At 40.1% G+C, this 15,879-nt stretch overlaps 1 protein-coding gene and 1 pseudogene across 1 annotated transcript in view; one reads left to right on the forward strand and one right to left on the reverse strand.

Annotated features, from left to right (window-relative positions):
- MAML2 (mastermind like transcriptional coactivator 2) overlaps positions 1-15,879 on the forward strand; it is a 1,294,417-nt gene that overhangs the window by 234,861 nt on the left and 1,043,677 nt on the right. The gene's annotated exons all lie outside the window — the stretch shown is intronic.
- On the reverse strand, positions 133-1,637 carry LOC122801707 (annotated as a pseudogene).

The following is a 15,879-nucleotide window of genomic DNA, read 5'->3' on the forward strand; positions in this document are numbered from 1 at the left end:
TCCAAAAAGTGCAGTCACTGCAGTAAATACTGAGCACCAAACATTATGTTTGACAGACGTTTCATGAAGTATGACTCCATAAAACAAGTAATGCAGTATTGAATGTTAAGATCTAAAATTACTGAAAGAGCCTTAAGAGCTTTGTCCATATCTGCCAGGCATATTACTCAGTCCAGTCCTTAGTACCTGACCTATACCCATACTAGGATTTTGGGGTCCTTGGCTGAGACTAGTACTACCTCCATAATTTAAAAGAACACCATAAGGTTTGGTAGTCTGTGAAGCAGAAATGCTAAGAGAGTTGATATTTCTTCCTGGTGTATTGAATGAAAATTCAGGTGGTGGTCCACTTGTTTTGTCTGATGAAGACTGCAAGGGTTTGGACTCCTGTGTTTCCAAAACAGCTGGAACTGTGGGAATACTGCTATGGTCTTGGAAATACAACACACTAGTTGAAACTGCCTGTTAAAGTTGGTCTTATCCAATCATCTTTAAAAATCTGAACTGTCAAAGTAGAAACAAGTGCTGACAATTGATTAGTCACATGAGCCAGTACCATCTGTTCACTGACTTCTCTTCGAATTCTAACATGCACAGAGCCAGCCAGACTGCCAAATCCAAGTGACCAAAAATGCTCATTGCAAACTTCCAGAACTCCATCAAGTGTGGAAACTTCCCTAAGTAGTTTATCCAACTGACCAATCAGATGTGAAGGAGTTCTCTGACGTAACACCTTCCCACTGCAACCACTCATGGGGTACATTGTGCCAAACGTCATGACAGAAATAGCAATTGCTGAAGTAGTGTCCACTGCAAAGTAGTTGTTGACTTCAATTAACATATAAGTAAGACAGTGCAAGTGCCCCTGCCAAATCAAGCAAAATGAAAGGGTTCATCCGTGGAAGAAGTACACTGCTGAGTCCTGGAACAACTCCACACAAACTTCAACTAAGATGAGCCGCATGCTCTTGAAGCCAGCTTGTACTTGCAGCTTCAGATATGTAAGAAAATGGTTTATTCTTCACTGATAGCAAAGTTAACACATTAAAAATCAAAGCCACAAAAGTGCCAACAAGCAGCCTTCTCGTATGTATTTCGGGTTGCTCTAAAAAACGTTCAACACTCTCCTTTAGAATAAAGAGAGCTCCAAACTGTGCCATCACTGTAGAAGCAAAAACTGCTACTACTTCTAACCTTTCAAAGCCAAGCTAATACACTGAGCTGTTCTTTTTCAGTGACACCCAGGAGCTTATCAAACATGTTACCAAACTGAAAAAATTGAAAAATGTTAGGTATGTGTAGGCCATTAAAGCCATACTGTTTGTAGAGCTACACCACATTAAAAGAAATGTTGTACAAACCAAGTTCAGCCCTGCAAACAACAAGATTTTCAAAGACCTTTTATCAGCAGCAACTAGTTGGAATTCACGACAAAACTTTCCAATCCACGACTTGGTTGACTTTCGAAAAGGATGGATAGTTCCCAAAATGTAAGAGTCAGTTTGCTGCCGTCTTCTGTGCACAGGTACATCTGCTGATCCCGTAATACTAAGGACATCTACAGTGATCATGTCAGGTTTATCCAGTGGAAAAGCTTTCCTCTCCTTCATCCCTGAGGGAGCAACATCAGGCTTAGGTCCCAGGTTGTGCAGATATCATTTGAGTACTGTAAACCCAGAGATGTGGACAAAACCACTGGTGCCGCCATCTTCAAAGACGAGCAGACACATATATTTATTTATATATATATATATATATATATATATATGTGTGTGTGTGTGTGTGTGTGTGTGTGTGTGTGTGTGTGTGTGTGTGTGTGAGTGTCTGTGTGTGTGTGGCAGTTTTTTCCATCTCTTTCAACTTTCTGGTTTAAAAGCCCACATTTGGCTTGTTTCCCGCCTTTCCTGTAACTAGTCTAGTCCAGATACAGATTTGCTGTATCCAGGACTATTTGTAAGCTTCTGAGCGCCCCAAGCCTTTCTGTGTTCTAGCTTGTCAGTGGGAGTGGTAAGCACTAGGTAGCCTATCTACCACAAGAGGAGTGGTTTCTGGCCCAGAAATTGTAGTTTATTGACTGTTTGGGAAGTTTTTCCATCTCTTTCAACTTTCTGGTTTAAAAGCCCGCATTTGCACTTGTTTCCAGCTTTTCTGAGCAGTGCCAAAGTCTGCTCTTCAGTTTTTCCCTTAGATCTGCTAGTTCTCTCCTCTCCTGCACTTTTACTAACTTATTAGTCTAGCACTTTACCAGACTTCTTGTAGCAATTATTGTAACACACAAAAGTGCTACCAGGACTAAACATTCTACAAGAAAACAGCTCCAGTACTTATTATTAATGCCCACTCCTCCAGGCATGTGTAAAGGTCAGTTCCCTGTGCTTTCTTCTATTAACCTGGTGAACTTGGGCATCCTGAGGCAATGTACACTGACAATCCTCTCCTCTTACCTCCCAACACTCAGACTTGTGAGAGATGCACTTATATATCCAAATTGGAAGCCACGCACTCTCCAGCCAAGACCGGAATAACTGGTCAAGAGGAGAAGGTCAACACTTACACCACACCACATGGAACACATAGCCCTTCAGAACACATACGAGCACTGCCTTCACATAAAAACATAAACCACACACCCACCTTTGCGGAGGCTTTCAATAAAAATCTATCCAAACAGCAGAGACCTCCAAGGCAGAAACGCACTCAACCACCACAACACAACGCTAATCACAAGACACATAACTCTCTTAAACAGTGCACCACTCAGCCAAAGACCCTTAGGGAAAACAGCAGCCCAACACACTTGACAGTGAGGCACACTGTTGTCCCCACTCACCAGGATGAATAAGAAGAAAGTAACAGTCAACTGTCTGTCAAGTGCCAGGATCCGCCACATAACACACGCACTCAGGTCCCTCAACAACAGGTACAAACATGACTCTGTCATTGTACAAGTGGGTGTGAATGGCCAGAGACATACCTCTCTGGACTACATGAAAAGAGACATGGAGGAGCTCTTATGTGGCCCAGGCGGGTATGACCCTAGCCGTGAGCAGCATCCTACCATCACCCAGAATGATACCACAGCACAAGTAGAAAATGATTGATTTCAACAACTGGCTAAGTTTCTAGTGTCATTCTAAGGGGATACAGTATCTGTCTGTCTGGGATGACATGATTGACAGACCTCGATGCTTTGCCAGAGATGGCCTGCATCTGTCACCCTGTGCTTCCGGATACCGGCCAAGGCTCTTGCCACCCCTATAGTGCCTTTTTTAGGCAGTGTTCCAAAGACCAAATTACCACTGTAGCAGCTACAAACAAATGCAGTCTGAGGGTCATGCTGCTCAATACCACAAGTCTAAATCTCAAAATGCACTAGCTCAAAGCACTCCTTAAAATGGAGAACATCAACATTTGTGCTGTAACAGAGACGTGGTTCAAGGCAGCAGAAAGCACCCCTGCACTACCAGGCTATAACTCATTCCACACCTTTCAGCCCCAGAACTTAGACCAAAGCTCCAAAGGTGGTGGTGTTTCCATATTCATAAAGGATGCGCACACCTCCAGACTGGTAGCCCAACATAACACATCAAAGATACTTCAGGTGCAGCTAACATTAGGTAAGACAGAGATTCAGGTCGTAGCCTGCTATAGGTCCCCAACTGTGTCCCAAGACTCACACTCCACGTTCCTAAGCACGCTGGAGAATATTAAGGTCTAACCTAACACTGTCATACTGGGCGACTTCAACTACCCCTCCATTAACTGGGAAAACTACTCATGTACCTATACACTTGCCCAGCGTTTCCTTGAATTCATTAATTCCAATGCCCTGAACCACCTCATTCTTATCCCCACTAGAGGTAACAACATCCTTGACCTTGTCATTACTAACATGGGCGACCATTGCTCTACACCAATAGTCAACTCATCCCTGGTTAGATCCGATGACAAACTAATCACCTTGGACCCCCCCCCCCCCCGGCAAAGGTAACCACCATGAAAAACTTCTCCAAAGCTAACTTCCTAAAAACAGAGCTGGCTAACTTCACGGCATCCATGCAAATGGAGAATAGTTACATGACCGCCAAATCATACATCAATGCACTGTACTAACACATGCACAAATGCATGGATCTCGCCATACCCAATAGAAGCAAGGCGCTCTCCTCCAAAAAAAGGAAGCTAATCTGGTGGTCCCCTGTCATAAACAAACTCTACAACAGAAGGAGGAAACCGATGCGGAATAAGGTGAAGTCCCAAGACTGGAAAAACTCCCTTATCAACCTCAAAAAAAAGGTTGAGATCCTCATCAAATCCTCTAACGCTAGCTATGAAAACAGAATTGCAGCAGATAGTAAAGACAACCACAAGGCCTTCTATAGTTATGTAAAGAATCTCCACGGCAATACCCAGATTTGCTTTGAGCTACTGCACAATGGTATTGCCTACACTGAGCCAAAGGGTGTTGCCAATATACTGGCAGACAGATTCAGTGCCAACTTTACCCCTCCCCACAAAGGACCAATCACAATACCAGTACATTGCCAGGCACCCAGTATTACTGCTGCACAGGTTAAAACAGCACTGTCCAAGGCCAAGAATACAGCTTCTATGGGACCTGACAATATCCCTGGCTGTGTTCTACATGAACTACAGAGTGAACTGGCACCTCACCTGTGTGCCCTGTTTAAGCCCCACCTCACCTCAGGCTTTGTCCCTACTGAATGGCGCACTGCTAGAGTCATCCATCTTCACAAAGGAGGAGCGACTACAGACCCTGGGAACTATTGCCCCACTTGCCTGATGAGTCTGATATGCAAAGCTATGGAACGCATCATCATGGACCTAATAAACAAGGATATAGGGAATCTCCAAACTCTGGATCCCACACAGTTTGGTTTTGTGAATGGTAAATCATACCTGCTCAACTTGGTTGACTTCTTTGAGTCAAACACCAGAGCTGTGGATGAAGGCAAGGTGGTTCATACAGCCTACCTTGATCTGGCCAATGTCTTTGATACCATTTCCCACTCAGGAATCATAGAAAAATTCACTAAGCTAGGCATTGATCCCTATATCAATAGATGGGTTGCAAACTGGCTCACGGATAGAATCCACGGTGTGAAAGTAGCTGACTCCAATTCAGACTGCCGACCAGTCACAAGTGGAGTCCCACAGGGTTCAGTCCTGGGTCCTCTCCTGTTTGGAATATACTTCTCTGAAGTTCAGGCCAACATGAAGAGACTCTGGTTGACAAAGTTCACAGATGATTGCAAGTTGGGAACTATTATTAACTCCCCAAGTGATGTTGACATCCTACAGAAAGGCGTCACTGAGACCAACGACTGGTGTCAGAACCTTGGCCTTAAGCTGAATGCCAAAAAATGTGTTGTCATCCCCTTTGGGAAAAACCCGGTTCCCATGAATTTCCACATCGATGGTAGTCCGCTGAGCACAGAAGTGGTTTTCTGAGATCTGGGAACACAGGTTGACAGCAACCTCTCTTTTGACCACCACATTGCCACTGTGGTCAGAAAGTTCTTCTATGTGGCACATCTCATTACTAATGGTTTTGCATCCAGGAAGAAAGAGGCCATTGTCTCCCTCTACTCTTCCCTCATTAGGCCAGTCATTGAGTACAATGCCTCATTTGGCATGTACCTCACTAGACACCTGCAACAACTGGAGAGGCCGCAAAAGTACCTCACAAAGAGGATCCTAGGCCTTAAAAATTTGTCCTATATGGACAGACTAAAAAAACTCCGTCTCATATATCCTACTTAGAGAAGATCTCTGCTTGACTTACAAAGCCATGTCTGACCCAGCTCTGTTAGGAATGCTACGTCTAAAGAAATCCCAATCCCTGCGCGCATCACACGCTCCAGAGACCTCAAACTCATTACCACAATCAACAGAATGTGCTGGAGGGACAGGTTCATAACCCAGAGACTGCCCATGCTATGGGATAGACTTCCCATACATGTCAAACAGAGCACCTCACTGGCCCTCTTCAGGAGAAATCTTGAGTGGATGGGAAGTAAAAAATTCACCCCAGGGATCACTCCAGTAGCTCTACTCGACAGAGGCACTGAGAAGTCGGGTGGCACGATGCCAGGGTAATCCTATGGGCTAGGCTTGTAAGGCTCCAGGGCCATTAGCCTAGTACACACCTATGAACCTATACACATATACATACATACATACATATCTATATATGGGTCTACCTGTAAATGCCAAAATCTTGAAACGCAGACGACGAGAACACCAACAAGATCGACAAAGGAGAAGACCGACAGTTGAGAATCCCGACGCTGAGAACACTGACATGTAAAGGTAAGTGTGCAATAGGGATGGATGTTAGGGTCAGGGTGTGGGTAAGGTAAGTGTGTGATAGCGACGGTCTGTAGGGTTAAGGGTGGGTTAAGTGAGTTAGGGTTTGGGCATGGGTCAGGTGAGTGTGCGATACTGACGGACCTTAGGGTTAGGGTTTGGGTTAAGGTTAGTGCATAGATAGTTGTGTATGTAAGATTCAGTGTAGGTTTGTAAGGTTTTTGGTGTGCTTGTGTGTGTGCTTTTTGGACAGGGGATTTGTTTTGTTTGTTGAGTGCCGGGATTGTGGTTTGTCGGATATGTGACGTTTCGTGTTTCTGAACTTTCGGTTTTGTGGTGTCAGTGATTTTGTTGTCGGTGTTGTAGCGTGTCAATGTTGTCAGGTAGACCCATATATATATATATATATATATATATATATATATATGATCAAAGAGGTTCATTTGCACAAGGTCGATTAAACTATTAAAAGGGGTACACTAGTAGCAAGGGAGTGCTGAACTGCATATTGACATATTAGCAAAGATATGTGTAGTAGGAATACAGTTTATTTAAATCGTAGCTGCATAATTTCTGTGGTAGAAGTTTAGCAAAAGTAGTTAATAAATGAGTATTGAAGAAAGTGGACAGATACCAAATAGCAACTGAATAAAGAATGAAGAAAACCTCAAAGAAGCTGTATTGGCCCAGAAACAGCCTAAGATGAAAGAAGAAGAGGATGCCACCCTAGAAGAAGTGAGAACAGCACTAAGGAAAATGAAGTCAGGAAAAGCAGCAGGCTCAGATGAGGTCACAGCAGATATGATAAAGATGGTGGGTGAGCTAGGGGAGAAATGGCTCCTGAGAGTACTAATAGCAGTGTGGAGAGAAGGATGTATCCCAGATGAGTGGAGAATAAGCATACTCATGTCAGTGTACAAGAGCAAAGGGGACAGCCACAACTGTGGGCAGTACGGAGGAATCAGACTCCTATCACATTGCATGAAAATTCTGCAGTGGGTGATTGATAAACAGATACGCAGAGTAGTAGAATGTAAGATGGGAGATGAGCAGTTCGGATTCAGATCAGGATGCAGCACAATTGACCCAATGTTTGCAGTGAGACAGATACTTGATAAGAAGGTAGAGATGAAGAGAGAGTCCAACTGGACATTCCTAGACTTAGAGAAAGCATATGATACGGTCCCAATAAAGCTGATCTGGGCAGTACTGTGGTGGTTTGAAGTCCCAGAAACATTGGTGGAATTAGTGCAGGTTATGTACAAGAACCCAATGACTCACTTACAGTGTTCAGCCTCACAAATGGGTTCCCAGTGGGAGTGGGTGTACACCGGGGTTCAGCTCTGAGCCCACTGCTGTTCATACTGGTGATGAAACAAGTGGGAAGGAACAGATCAACAAAGTTGCTGTATGCAGACAATGTGGCATTACAGGCAGATTCTGAGCTAGAACTTCAGCAAAGGATAGGAAAATGGAATGCAAAACTGAAGGCACATGGAAAGCAACTAAGCACAGATAAGATGGTGGTAATGGCAGCAAATTGGGGAAGTCAGAAGAAGTTGAGAGTAGAGATAGAAGGGAAGATAGCGGAACAGGTAAACAGCTTCAGGTATCTTGGAAGGGTGGTTGAGGAGAAGGAAAGTCTGAATGAAAAGGTTAAAGCTAGGATCAGAGGGGCTGCAGCCAACTGGCATAGAGTGTCAGGTGTAGTCTATGACAGAAGAATGCCAAAGAAGCTGAAAAGTAAGGTGTACAAGACAGTGGTGCGACCAGTACTACTGTATGGTACAGAAACCTGGGCAGTAAAGAGAGAACAGTTGAAGAAGCTAGAGGTGATAGAAATGAAGTGCCTGAGAAGGGTGGTAGGATGCACACTGTGGGACAGAAGAAGAAATAAAGACATGAGAGCAGAAGCCAAAGTAGCTCCAATTGCAGAAAAGATCAAAGAGAACAGATTATGGTGGTTTGGACATATGTGCAGAAAAGCAGAAGACAATCTGGTGAGGAAGATTTGGGACAGACAGGAAGAAGGAAGAGAATGCGAGAACATCTGGCAAAGAGGTGGATGGATTGTATGAAATAAAACCTGCGACAGTCAGGCATGAGTGTTGAAGAGGGAGTGTGGCACTGCATCGAGAGAGTTGGTGAAAGTTAACACGACACCCCAACCCCATGTAGTAAAAATGGGAAAAAGGGGGGTGATGATGATGATGATGATGATGAAATGCTGCAGATCAAACACTTGAACATTGTAGTGGGAGAGATTGCAAAAGTTGCTAAGAATGAATTGGTAGAAGAAGATAATATTGCTGGTAGAGAAGAAACAAGAGGCTTGGTTTATTAGAGTAGAGGGGATTGACCAGGGTTTGAGAATAAGAGAGAGAGAGCATAGAATTTTCTGAGGCACAGGTGAGAAGAGAAGGGCAAGAACCTTTTTCCTTACAGGGAAATATGACAGTTAATTCTTTTAGGCTTGCATTTGCTGACTGTGAGGGAAACAGCAGTGGGTTTCCTGTAAAGTCCTGGTGATTAAGTAACAATTTGTGTTAACCAAATAAAAAAATGTGAAAGGACCGTTTGGAATATTGCATACTAGATTCTGCATGATAGTGCTATTACATAAGGAACATTTGGATGCCTAGATATCTTTGTCCTAGTACATTATTCCTCCTCTAAATTGTATAATTTATTTATTTATTTTGTGTAGAGGCAGGGAGACAAAAGTGGTACACAACTGAGGTAATACCAAATTTTCTGCTCCTGTTTCAAGTACAAAAACAAATAACATACAAACTGAAAATTAATAAGGATGATAATCTTGAATTTGGTTGGGAAGCTTGAAAACAGCAGTGCTGTAACTTTTTTTTTTATTTTATGTATCACTGCAGAGGACCATTACTAAACAATATATATATATATATATCTACATGCACACACACACACCTGCATATATATATATATATATATGTATGTATATATATATATATATATATATATATATATGTATATATATATATATATATATATATATATATATATATATATATATATATATATATGTATATATATATATATATATATGGGTCCCCTTCAGTAGATCGAACATATAACACGTTCAAACCTCATATGGCCAAGACCATATGTTCGAACTTGTAAATGTTCGATCGGTCTGAATGGAGATCTCCGTACAGTGGGGAACGGGAAGATTTCCCTTTTCCGCAATGTAGTGCGATCTCGGAGTTGGTATATTTAAGTAAGGGGTGTGGGGGGGGGTGATATATATATATATATATATATATATATATATATGTGTGTATATATATATGCGTGTGAGTGCATGTGTGCAGTCCAGGCTTTTGTTTATGGTGAAGTATATGGAAAATGTTAAAATATGGATCAGTGAGGAAACCTCTCAGTTTTAATAAATCCTAGATGTAAAAGAGCATGCTGTAGGCATCTTCTGACATATTGTCTGGCAGTGTAACTCTGAGGTTAGTCATGGGTTTGGTTCCTCGAGGCTCTAATTAAATGTTGCATGATTCAGAGGGTGTCACTGAGGTACATGGTGAACTGTTGTAGTGACTCATAAATTTATCTGACCATAATTTTAGTGACTATGAACTGGCAGTTCTCAAATGCGGTTTAAAATTTGTACCCACTGTACTACCACGACTACATGAGTTAAAGTGTGATGTGTAAAATTAGTGAGGAAGCTGCATTTGAAAAGGTATTTTAAGGGTAATGGATTTAAGAATAAGTGCAATTTAAGTGACGATGTTGACACTGATGCTTCTGCTGATGAAAGTTTTTATTCTTGTCAGTCAGATGAAAATATAAATGCTTATCGTTTATTAGATACAAGTCATGTTAAATATAAAAGTGTGTTCATACCACCATTCAGCCTGGAAGGGGTATAACAATTTTTTACTATGTTAAACTTTGCTGTGGAGAGGGAAATGGTAGGTTTTAATAAACAAAAGAGGGATATATCTAACAATTTGCCTAAAAATGAATGGAAATTGTTGTTGTCATTGAGTGAAAGAAGGGACCTAATATTTAAACCTGCAAACAAGGGAAACAAGTTAGTAGTGATGCATTACTCCCATTATGTTAATATGTGTAATGAGCATCTGAATGATACTAATGTATATGAGAGAGTGGAATTTTCTGTATATTTAGCAGCATTAGAGGGAGATAATGCATTATTAAATAAATATTAAATAAAGGTGTAAGGCTTGTTTACTTTTCTTGTGAAGATGTAAAAAAGAAATTTAATGTGGATGGCTGCAAAATGGCACAGTTTTACTGTTTCCCAAAAATACATAAGAATATAATGCATCCTCCGGGTCATCCTATAGTTTCAGGTGTGACGACCGTGCCCTGGCCCAGCAATCAAGGAGCCTCAGTCCTCACCACTAACACCAGGGAGGTCGTATCCTAGAAGAGGAAAGGATGACTAATACACACAGTAAAGTACAATTTCCCTTAAGTGCACACAGAGATCATAGTCAGTCTGGGGCTGGCTTCTCCCTTGCTCACCAGGTCCCCAATAAGACTCCCCACTGGCACAGCTATAGGGTCCAGGTCTCAGCCTAATTGGGCAAGCTAAAACCTCCAGTACCCTCTCTGTTCAACCAGCGCTTCGTGTCCCTGCCCAATTAGCTGACACAACACATACACACTTTGAGATAAGTATTTATACAACTACACAGACACTCCTGGGAAAGGCTGACACAGATTCTCCAGCTGTGCCTCTTTACCCAGACTATACGGTAGTAATTACTGCCACCACCCAGTTAATAATATCATCTACTAAAAGGCCCTTAAAAGGGTGTCCAATTATTACTGTGCAATATTAATCCAATGGTAATGTGACTATACAGTCTAAGGCTTATCAGAGTGGCCTATTACAATAAACACTGTATAAATATGCAATGTACTCCAGAGCTTATCTCTACACAAAGCAGCCACAGGTAGAAGGTTTTAAAAATATTTAATAATAAATAATTAAAACACAAGACAAAACTACTACACCACAGAGATATCTAAGAGTTCACAGATCACACAGAAACTTAAAGTAATACAGTAGGACAGGTCTGGTTTCAAAGAAAAATACCTAATTAATCTTTACTAGCTTTAACTATTCCTACAAGATATCACAGTGCTAAAAACTTACATGTGAGCATAAGCAGAGTGCTGATAAGTTAGATGTCCAGATCAAAATGCTTCCAGTCTCTTGGGAGAAATAGTATTTAAACATTACTAACAAACATGTCTCTAAGGCCCTCCCAAAATTACATCATTTTTGAAACTTAGGTTTTCCCAGTATTCATATTGCATCATCTTAACACCTGGTCTGAGTTTTCAGGCCACAAACTGCATTATTTAGCAATCTAACACCTCCTCAGAAACTTACAACGATACAAGACATATCACATGTATACGCTAACAGAAACTAAAGCAATAAAAGCACCTTCCACATCTAAATTCTAGTCATAAACTTTAGCCTTAAAACAATGGGCATGAAATCTTCATCCAACCGCCCTCGGGCCGAATTCTAACATGAAAGGATACAACATGCTTCACTGGGCCAGTAGAGTGCATGTTGTCACATATTTTGCAGTTCCACATTTCACAGTGTTTTCTTACATTTAAAAACACAAGCCTGTATTTTACATTTATTTATACAATTGATAGAATTAGATATCAAATTCTATTTGACTAGGCTGGCAGCGTTCGCCCATATCTCCTCAATCATCACATCAGGGAAGGAATATTTTCTTTATAAAACGGGACAGTTATTACATTTTCAGTTATTATCTAAAGTACAAGCAAGTATGGTTTGGATTTTTAAAATAAGATTGATGATGTCCAGTGGAACCATAATATGTATTGGGTGACTTTAGATGTAAAAAGCTTATATACTAGTATTCACCATTTGTTTGGGATATAAGTCCTTAGGTTCTTTTTAGGTAGAAGCCCAGTAACAGAATACATTATAGAATTGGTGTATTTCTGCCTAATGAATAATTTCTTTGAATTCAATGGGATGCTGTTCCATCAGAAGTAAGGAACAGCGAAGGGGGCACCTTTTGCCCCATTTTATGTCAACTTAAGCATGGGCTTATTTGAGACAGGATATGTATATAATTCCAGACTTTTTGAATGGCATGTAAAAAAATATTATAGGTTTATTGATGACCTCATTTTCTTATGTGAAGGTGGGGAGACTGAGGGAGAACAATTTGTGAGGGAATGACAACATAACAGGTTCCATTTATAGTTTGATGGATTAAAAATAGAGAAGAAAGTTTCTATTTTGGATGTGATAGTGGACATCACCGATGGAAATAAGAATAGAACATCTATACATAGGAAACGTGAAGGTGGAAATCAGTATTTAAGGGCACAAAGTTGTCATCCACCTCATACACTTCAGGCTTTACCATATGGGGAGTTTATACGTTTGTATAGATTATGTAATAATGAGTCAGATTTCTCTGAAGAATTGTTGAAAACTGTCTCTATGTTTAGATCCAGAGGATATAGTAATGAATTGTTGGACAAATGTTGGGAAAGATTTATCAGTGAATATATAAATGGGGAACAAAAGCAAAAAATTGTACATAGATATAACCTTGGGAGTTATAATAAGAATGAGAAGGAGGGCATTTATTTTGTTATGACTTATAGTTGTTTTAGTACTAAAGTAGTAGAGATGGTCAAGTACTATTGGGGTTTTGTAACATCTTTGAAAGATTTTTCTCAATGGGTAAATGATGTGCCAAAATATCTTACAAAATAGGAAGAAGCATAAAAAACGTTTTGGTGAGGGGTATGTTTGTAACTCCTCCCATTAATTTTGACAAAACTCCTTTGGATTATGGTACTAGGCCATGTGGAAAATGCAAAATATGCAAATATTTAGTTACGAATTTTGCTAAAATAAATGGTGTAAATTTTAGTGTGAAAGGGCAATATGGATGTGACACAGAGGGCATAGTTTATGCCCTAAGATGCCCGTGTAACAAATTTTATGTGGGGGAGAGCAAGAGGGCTTTTAAGGTGAGTTTAATGGAACACATTAAGGACATTGCTAAAAATAAAAAGGAAAGTTCTGTAGCAGAACATTTTAATAGAATACATGGGGGGGGGATCTGCAGGATTAAGAGGTAGCATATTAGAGAAAGTGGATGACACTGAGTATGAAAATGTGAATATTAAAAATAAATTGTTGTTTAAGGAGTCCCTCTATATTTTGAAATCTGATATTTTAGCCCCTAAAGGGCAGAATTTGGAATGTAATTGGCATTTTTTTATTTGATGTTATTTGATCAGATTGTTTAATTAATTATTTGAGTGTTAATGGATTTGAATAGTGTGTATATATAGACAGGTGTGTTTAGAAGTGTTTTACTCCTTGAAGGCATAGTGCTGAGACATCAGAGAGAACAATAAAGTGGTTTGGATACTGGCTGTTCGTTGTCTTATTTTACATCGATGCTCAGTTATGTTTGTAAGTAAGTTTGTAAGTTTGTTTGTAAGCAAATCTTCACACTATTAACAAATTGTAAAAGCGGTACCTGGCACATTCCACTTCAAAAACAAACAGTGACTGTAGTAGTTTTTTCATACCATTAGATGCCTCTTTATAAACATTGACTGGTAAAAAAGTCTCCCTTATGTGGTGTAGTTACTTTCTGGAAGGCCTGCAGTCCATGTCAAGTGGAAAGCACAGCTCTTCTTAAGGCAGCTGTGAAGATTTGCATTTTTGGCCATTTCAATAAAAATATCAATTTTTCCAAAAGGGTCATGTTTGTTTACCCCTGTGTTGCAATAGCCCATTGCTGACTGCAGTTGGAGCAGGGGTTCGGGTGAGAGGAGTTGGGCTACTTTACTGCCACAAGAACACATTCTTGGAAAGAAGTTTTAGTAATATGAATGTCATGTTAAACAGCCATATTTTCTTTAAATTAACTTAGGCTCTACAGAAAAAAGCAAGGTCCTAGAGCATTGCTGATTGAGTAATTTATTTACAAAACTATGAACACAATTGATAGCAATTTATTTTTTTATAAATGATTCCGTTTATTTTTATATGTTTTATGATATTTTCTTCACATCTGTTTTCTCATTCAGTATTTACATAGCTCATAATGAGTGACCTAGTAATCAGCCATTGTGTCTATTCCACTCACCACCTTGGTTTTATGATAGTATAGTACCATACGGTGATCACGTGCACTGAGAGAGTGGCAGGCTGAAGTTCGACACCTTAGGTTTTGACACTTTCTAAAGTATGATCACTAATGTGCAATTGTTATTATATCTATAAAATGATAACAATTGTGGTATGTCAGAGGATCCAAAAATTAGCATCTGTAATGTGTGTTATGTGTGTGGCAGACTCCAACAGCAGGAATATTTGTAGGCAAAGCCTGCCTGAAAAAAATGCTTTCAGAGTGTTGATTTTTTTGAAAATTTGATGGCTGCATTAAATTTCGATGTTATGTCACCACATGTATGAGTGCCAGTGATAGGTTCATATGTAAGTACTAGGCTAGCTGTCCTTGCATGCCATTTTCAGCCTAGCCAATTCCCCTTTTTGTGCTTGAATTGCTGCATTGTTCTTTGGAGATTACAAATATAACTTAATAATGACATAATGAGTTATTCTAATTAAGAATACTATATAGTTATCAACCATGGGATGGGTAAGCTAAATCTCTAAGCAAATGGGATAACTTAATTTGAGCACAAAAACAGAAACTGGATAGGCTTAAAATGGCCCACAAGGGCAGCTAGCCTTATGCTTACCTAGGAACCCATTAACATATGAACTGAAAAAGGAGTTGTGATTGTCTTTGGCTTGGCTAGCTATTTTAACCTCAAACTTGGTTTTGGTGGATTTTATTAAACTTCTGAGTTCTTTATTTTTCTGACATTTTTCTTGCATAAAATTAGACCTGTTAGTAACAGCCTGTATTTCATTGCTGGAACCTGTGTTCTGAGAGACTGCTTTTCAATACATCTGGAAATATACAAAGCTAAGTGTATTTTTTTGGTTTTAGAGTTTGTACTGTTAATTGTTGCTTATAGTTTTTCAGATCTCTGCTGAAAGTGTTTTCCCCACTTCCCCCTATTTTTTGCTGTGTCTTCAGTTGGTATAACTGTTTTTTACAGCTTGTGTGTTATCTAACTCAAGGATCACTTGCATAAAATTAGACCTGTTAGTAACAGCCTGCATTTCATTGCTGGAACCTGTGTTTTGAGAAACTGCTTTTCAGTCTATCTGGAAATATACAGAGCTAAGTATATTGTTTTGGTTTTAGAGTTTGTACTGTTAATTGTTGCTTATAGTTTTTCAGATCTCTGCTGAAAGTGTTTTGTCCCACCGACCCTCCCTATTTCTGGCTCGTACTTTAAACTTGGTGACTTTTGCAGTTGCCTGCCCCACTGTAGATTTGATCTGGGACACTCCCCCAGTCCCATCTCTTTACCACATTCTACCTAATGAACTCCTTCTGCACTTGCTTTTAGTACTTTTTA

Source organism: Protopterus annectens, chromosome 5.part0 (genome assembly GCF_019279795.1).
Source record: "Protopterus annectens isolate FY-2018-M chromosome 5.part0, PAN1.0, whole genome shotgun sequence".
Classification (NCBI taxonomy): Eukaryota; Metazoa; Chordata; order Ceratodontiformes; family Protopteridae; genus Protopterus; species Protopterus annectens.